Source organism: Coregonus clupeaformis, chromosome 20 (genome assembly GCF_020615455.1).
Source record: "Coregonus clupeaformis isolate EN_2021a chromosome 20, ASM2061545v1, whole genome shotgun sequence".
In the NCBI taxonomy this organism is placed as follows: Eukaryota; Metazoa; Chordata; class Actinopteri; order Salmoniformes; family Salmonidae; genus Coregonus; species Coregonus clupeaformis.
This window is the reverse complement of record NC_059211.1, coordinates 18,507,858-18,515,576: the sequence shown is the minus strand read 5'-3', so window position 1 is coordinate 18,515,576 and position 7,719 is coordinate 18,507,858.

Here is a 7,719-nt window from a genome sequence, read left to right as displayed (position 1 = left end):
GAAACAGACGCCTCACAGGTCCTCAACTGGCAGCTTCAATAAATAGTACCCGCAAAACACCAGTCTCAACGTCAACAGTGAAGAGGCGACTCCGGGAGGCTGAAATAGGCAGAGTTGCAAAGAAAAAGTCCAGTGTCTGTGTTCTTTTGCCCATCTTTTATTTTTATTGGCCAGTCTGAGATATGACTTTTTATTTGCAACTCTGCCTAGAAGGTCAGCATCTTGGAGTCGCCCCTTCACTGTTGATGTTGAGACTGGTGTTTTGCGAGTACTATTTAATGAAGCTGAGTGGCGCAGTGGTCTAAGGCACTGCATCGCAGTGCTAGCTGTGCCACTAGAGATCCTGTTTAGAATACAGGCTCTGTCGTGGCCGGCCGCAACCGGGAGACCCATGGGGCGGCGCACAATTGGCCCAGCGTTGTCCAGGGTAGGGGAGGGAATGGCCGGCAGGGATGTAGCTCAGTTGGTAGAGCATGGTGTTTGCAACGCCAGGGTTGTGGGTTTGATTCCCACGGGGGGCCAGTATAAAAAAAAGAATGTATGCACTCACTAACTGTAAGTCGCTCTGGATAAGAGTGTCTGCTAAAATAAAAATAATAATTAAAAAAAGCTGCCAGTTGAGGACCTGTGAGGTGTCTGTCAAATTGATCAGAAATACAGTGTAGTGACACCAAACTTTTCAACAGTAGTGTGTATATATATATATATATATATATATATGTATATGTGTGTGTGTAATTATATATACAGTGGGGAGAACAAGTATTTGATACACTGCCGATTTTGAAGGTTTTCCTACTTACAAAGCATGTAGAGGTCTATAATTTTTATCATAGGTACACTTCAACTGTGAGAGACGGAATCTAAAACAAAAATCCAGAAAATCACATTGTATGATTTTTAAGTAATTAATTTGCATTTTATTGCATGACATAAGTATTTGATACATCAGAAAAGCAGAACTTAATATTTGGTACAGAAACCTTTGTTTGCAATTACAGAGATCATACGTTTGCTGTAGGTCTTGACCAGGTTTGCACACACTGCAGCAGGGATTTTGGCCCACTCCTCCATACAGACCTTCTCCAGATCCTTCAGGTTTCGGGGCTGTCACTGGGCAATACGGACTTTCAGCTCTCTCCAAAGATTTTCTATTGGGTTCTGGTCTGGAGACTGGCTAGGCCACTCCAGGACCTTGAGATGCTTCTTACGGAGCCACTCCTTAGTTGCCCTGGCTGTGTGTTTCGGGTCGTTGTCATGCTGGAAAACCCAGCCACAACCCATCTTCAATGCTCTTACTGAGGGAAGGAGGTTGTTGGCCAAGATCTCGCAATACATGGCCCCATCCATCCTCCCCTCAATACGGTGCAGTCGTCCTGTCCGGGTGGGCATTCAGCTTCGGAGGCGGCTCCGGCCCGGACGTGACGACCTCTCCCTCTCTGCCTCCCCGTTGAGCCCCTGGTCTGGTCTGGACCTCGGCGCGATGCTTCCCCTCTCCTTCCTCCCACGATGCACCAAGCCCTGTCTGGACCCTGGTGTGGGAGACCCCGAACTTGGAGAAGGGCTGACGTCTGGGCCTGGATCGGCAATCCTCCCGCGATGCACCAAGCCCTGTCTGGACCCTGGTGTGGGAGGCCCCGACCCTGGAGAGGGGCTGACTTCTGGGTCTGGAGTGGAGCCGCTGACCGGAGCTGAACTGGACCCCGGTGGAGCGGACTACTCTGGCTCCGGAGTGGAACCGCTGACCGGAGCTGGACTGGGCACCGGTGGAGCGTACTGCTCTGGCTCCGGAGTGGATCCGCTGACCGGAGCTGGACTGGGCACCAGTGGAGCAGACTGCTCTGGCTCCGGAGTGGAGCCGCTGACCGGAGCTGAAATGGACCCCGGTGGAGCGGACTGCCCTGGCTCCGGAGTAGAACCGCTGACCGGAGCTGGACTGGGCACCGGTGGAGCGGACTGCTCTGGCTCCAGAGTGGAGCCGCTGACCGGAGCTGGACTGGGCACTGGTGGAGCGGACTGCTCTGGCTCCGGAGTGGAACCGCTGACCGGAGCTGGACTGGGAACACGCACCACTGGTCTGGTGCGAGGAGCAGGCACGGGTCGTGCCGGACTGGAGACACGCACCACAGGTTTGGTGCGTACCGGGCTGGCGACACGCACCACAGGTTTGGTGCGAGGAGCTGGCACGGGCCGTACCGGACTGGATACGCGCACCACTGTTTTGGTGCGGGGAGCAGGTACGGGGCTTACCGGGCTGGCGACAGGCACCACTGGTTTGGTGCGGGGAGCAGGAACGGGGTGTACCGGACTGTGGAGGCGCACTGGAGGTCTGGAGCGTAGAGCTGGCACAACCCGTCCTGGCTGGATGCCCACTTCTGCACAGTACGTGTGTGGCGTTAGCACAGGACGCACTGGGCTGTGCACGCGCGACACAATACGTAGAACCGGCTCAGCATATGCTGGACCGAGGAGGCTTACTGGAGACGGGCACAACTCGTCCTGGCTGGATGCCCATTTCCGCATGGCACGTGCGTGGCGCTAGCACAGGATGCACTGGACTGTGCCGGCGCACTGGCGACACAGTGCGTAGCTCCGCATAACACAGAGCCTGCACGGTCACACGCTTCCTAGCGTGAGTACGGGGAGTTGGCTCTGCTCTGAACCCTGGCTCTGCCAACCACCCTGTGTGCCCCCCCAAAAAATTGTCTTGGGGCTGCTTCTCGGGCTTTCTACGTGACTGCGTCCTTTTGGGTCGCCGTTTCTCCTCTCCTGCCTGGGCTTCCTCCTTCGCCCAGGGTCCTCTATCGGCTACTCTCTCCTTCACCACCCTCATCTTTTTCAGGGCCTCCATATGCTTGGCCAGATCCTCTCTTATCTCCCCCCAAGTCTCTGCTCCTCCACCTGTGTCCGGGGTGTCTGCTGCTCCTGGGCACGCTGCTTGGTCCGTTGGTGGTGGGATCTTCTGTCACGATCGTTGAGGAACAGGTCAGACCAAGTTGCAGTGTGGTATGCGTACATGTTTATTAAACAGGATAAAAACTAGACAAAATAACAAAATCAACGAAACCGTGAAGTCCTATGGGCTAATCACGAAACAAGCCTAACAGGAACACAAACAAGATCCACAACCCAGGTAGGAAAACTGGCTGCCTAAGTATGATCCCCAATCAGAGACAACGAGCGACAGCTGCCTCTGATTGGGAACCACACCCGGCCAAACATAGAAATACAATACATAGAGTTTCACACCCTGACCAAACTACCTAGAGAATAACAGTCTCTCCAGGTCAGGGCGTGACAATGTGTATATATGTGTATGTGTATATATGTGTGTATATATGTGTATATATATATATGTGTATATATGTCTAAATATATGTGTGTGTGTGTATATATGTGTAAATATATATGTGTGTGTGTATATATGTGTATATATATGTGTATATATGTAAGTGTATATATGTATATATATATGTGTATATATATGTATATATATATATACAGTGAGGGAAAAAAGTATTTGATCCCCTGCCGGTTTTTGTACGTTTGCCCACTGACAAAGAAATGATCAGTCTATAATTTTAATGGTAGGTTTATTTGAACAGTGAGAGACAGAATAACAACAAAAAATCCAGCAAAAAGCATGTCAAAAATGTTTTAAATTCATTTGCATTTTAATGATGGAAATAAGTATTTGACCACACTGCAAAACATGACTTAGTACTTGGTGGCAAAACCCTTGTTGGCAATCACAGAGGTCAGACGTTTCTTGTAGTTGGCCACCAGGGTTTGCACACATCTCAGGAGGGATTTTGTCCCACTCCTCTTTGCAGATCTTCTCCAAGTCATTAAGGTTTCGAGCCTGATGTTTGGCAACTCGAACCTTCAGCTCCTTCCACAGATTTTCTATGGGATTAAGGTCTGGAGACTGGCTAGGCCACTCCAGGACCTTAATGTGCTTCTTCTTGAGTCACTCCTTTGTTGCCTTGGCCGTGTGTTTTGGGTCATTGTCATGCTGGAATACCCATCCACGACCCAGTTTCAATGCCCTGGCTGAGGGAAGGAGGTTCTCACCCAAGATTTGACGGTACATGGCCCCGTCCATCGACCCTTTGATGCGGTGAAGTTGTCCTGTCCCCTTAGCAGAAAAACACCCCCAAAGCATAATGTTTCCACCTCCATGTTTGACGGTGGGGATGGTGTTCTTGGGGTCATAGGCAGCATTCCTCCTCCTCCAAACACGGCGAGTTGAGTTGATGCCAAAGAGCTCCATTTTGGTCTCATCTGACCACAACACTTTCACCCAGTTCTCCTCTGAATCATTCAGATGTTCATTGGCAAACTTCAGACGGGCCTGTATATGTGCTTTCTTGAGCAGGGGGACCTTGCGGGCGCTGCAGGATTTCAGTCCTTCACGGCGTAGTGTGTTACCAATTGTTTTCTTGGTGACTATGGTCCCAGCTGCCTTGAAATCATTGACAAGATCCTCCCATGTAGTTCTGGGCTGATTCCTCACCGTTCTCATGATCATTGCAACTCCACGAGGTGAGATCTTGCATGGAGCCCCAGGCCGAAGGAGATTGACAGTCTTTTGTGTTTCTTCCATTTGCGAATAATCGTACCAACTGTTGTCACCTTCTCACCAAGCTGCTTGGCGATGGTCTTGTAGCCCATTCCAGCCTTGTGTAGGTCTACAATCTTGTCCCTGACATCCTTGGAGAGCTCTTTGGTCTTGGCCATGGTGGAGAGTTTGGAATCTGATTGATTGATTGCTTCTGTGGACAGGTGTCTTTTATACAGGTAATAAACTGAGATTAGGAGCACTCCCTTTAAGAGTGTGCTCCTAATCTCAGCTCGTTACCTGTATAAAAGACACCTGGGAGCCAGAAATCTTTCTGATTGAGAGGGGGTCAAATACTTATTTCCCTCATTAAAATGCAAATCAATTTAAAACATTTTTGACATGCGTTTTTCTGGATTTTGTTGTTGTTATTCTGTCTCTCACTGTTCAAATAAACCTACCATTAAAATTATAGATTGATCATGTCTTTGTCAGTGGGCAAACGTACAAAATCAGCAGGGGATCAAATACTTTTTTCCCTCACTGTATGTATGTGTATATATGTGTATATATGTATATATATATGTGTGTATATATACATGTATATATGTATATGTATATATGTGTGTATGTGTATATATGTGTATATATACATGTGTATATATATGTGTATATGTGTGTATATATATGTGTATGTGTATATATATATATGTGTGTATATATACATGTATATGTGTATATATATATATATATATAAATGTGTGTATATATATATATGTGTTTATATATATGTGTGTATATACATATGTGTGTGTATTTGTGTATATATGTATGTGTATATATATATGTGTGTATATATGTGTGTATATGTATGTGTATATATGTGTATATATGTATATGTATATGTATGTGTGTATATATATATATATATATATATATATATATATATATATATATATATATATATATACAGTACCAGTCAAAAGTTTGGACAGACCTACTCATTCAAGTGTTTTTCTTTATTTGTACTATTTTCTACATTGTAGAATAATAGTGAAGACACCAAAACTAAGAAATAACACATATGGAATCATGTAGTAACCAAAAAAGTGTTAAACAAATCAAAATATATTATATATTTGAGATTCTTCAAATAGCCACCCTTTGCCTTGATGACAGCTTTGCACACTCTTGGCATTCTCTCAACCAGCTTCACTTGGAATGCTTTTCCAACAGTCTTGAAGGAGTTCCCACATATACTGAGCACTTGTTGGCTGCTTTTCGTTCACTCTGCCGTCTGACTCATCCCAAACCATCTCAATTGGGTTAAGGTCGGGTGATTGTGGAGGCCAGGTCATCTGACACAGAACTCCATCACTCTCCTTCTTGGTAAAATAGCCCTTACACAGCCTGGAGGTGTGTTGGTTCATTGTTCTGTTGAAAAACAAATGATAGTCCCACTAAGCCCAAACCAAATGGGATGGTGTATCGCTGTAGAATGCTGTGGTAGCCATGCTGGTTAAGTGTGCCTTGAATTCTAAATAAATCACAGACAGTGTCACCAGCAAAGCACCCCCACACCATAACACCTCCTCCTCTATGCTTTACGGTGGGAACTACACATGCAGAGATCATCCATTCACCCACACCGTGTCTCACAAAGACACTGCGTTTTGAACCAAAAATCTCCAATTTGGACTCCAGACCAAAGGACACGTTTCCACTGGTCTAATGTCCATTGCTTGTGTTTCTTGGCCCAAGCAGGTCTCTTCTTCTCATTGATGTCCTTTAGTAGTGGTTTCTTAGCAGCAATTCGACCATGAAGGCCTGATTCACACAGTCTCCTCTGAACAGTTGATTTTGAGATGTGTCTGTTACTTGAACTCTGTGAAGCATTTATTTGGGCTGCAATTTCTGAGGCTGGTAACTCTAATGAACTTATCCTCTGCAGCAGAGGTAACTCTGGGTCTTGCATTACTGTGGTGGTCCTCATGAGAGCCAGTTTCATCATAGCGCTTGATGGTTTTTGCGACTGCACTTGAAGAAACTTTCAAAGTTCTTGAAATGTTCCGTATTGACTGACCTTCATGTCTTAAAGTAATGACGGACTGTCGTTTCTCTTTGCTTATTTGAGCTGTTCTTGCCGTAATATGGACTTGGTCTTTTACTAAATAGGGCTAGTAGTGGTTTCTTAGCAGCAATTCGACCATGAGGGAGTGATTCACACAGTCCCCTCTGAACAGTTGATGTTGAGATGTGTCACTTGAACTCTGTGAAGCATTTATTTGGGCTGCAATTTCTGAGGCTGGTAACTCTAATGAACTTATCCTCAGCAGCAGAGGTACAGTGAGGGAAAAAAGTATTTGATCCCCTGCTGATTTTGTACGTTTGCCCACTGACAAAGAAATGATCAGTCTATAATTTTAATGGTAGGTTTATTTGAACAGTGAGAGACAGAATAACAACAAAAAAATCCAGAAAAACGCATGTTTTCAATCAGAAAGGATTCTGGCTCCCAGGTGTATTTTATACAGGTAACGAGCTAAGATTAGGAGCACACTCTTAAAGGTAGTGCTCCTAATTTTACATTTACATTTTAGTCATTTAGCAGACGCTCTTATCCAGAGCGACTTACAGTTAGTGAATAAATTTTTTTTTATATACTGGCCCCCCGTGGGAATCGAACCCACAACCCTGGCGTTGCAAACGCCATACTCTATCAACTGAGCTACATCCCTGCCGGCCATTCCCTCCCCTACCCTGGACAACGCTGGGCCAATTGTGTGCCGCCCATGGGTCTCCCGGTCGCGGCCGGCTGCGACAGAGCCTGGCTTGTTCTCAGCTTGTTACCTGTATAAAAGACACCTGTCCACAGAAGCAATCAATCAATCAGATTCCAAACTCTCCACCATGGCCAAGACCAAAGAGCTCTCCAAGGATGTCAGGGACAAGATTGTATACCTACACAAGGCTGGAATGGGCTACAAGACCGTCGCCAAGCAGCTTGGTGAGAAGGTGACAACAGTTGGTGCGATTATTCGCAAATGGAAGAAACACAAAAGAACTGTCAATCTCCCTCGGCCTGGGGCTCCATGTAAGATCTCACCTCGTGGAGTTGCAATGATCATGAGAACGGTGAGGAATCAGCCCAGAACTAC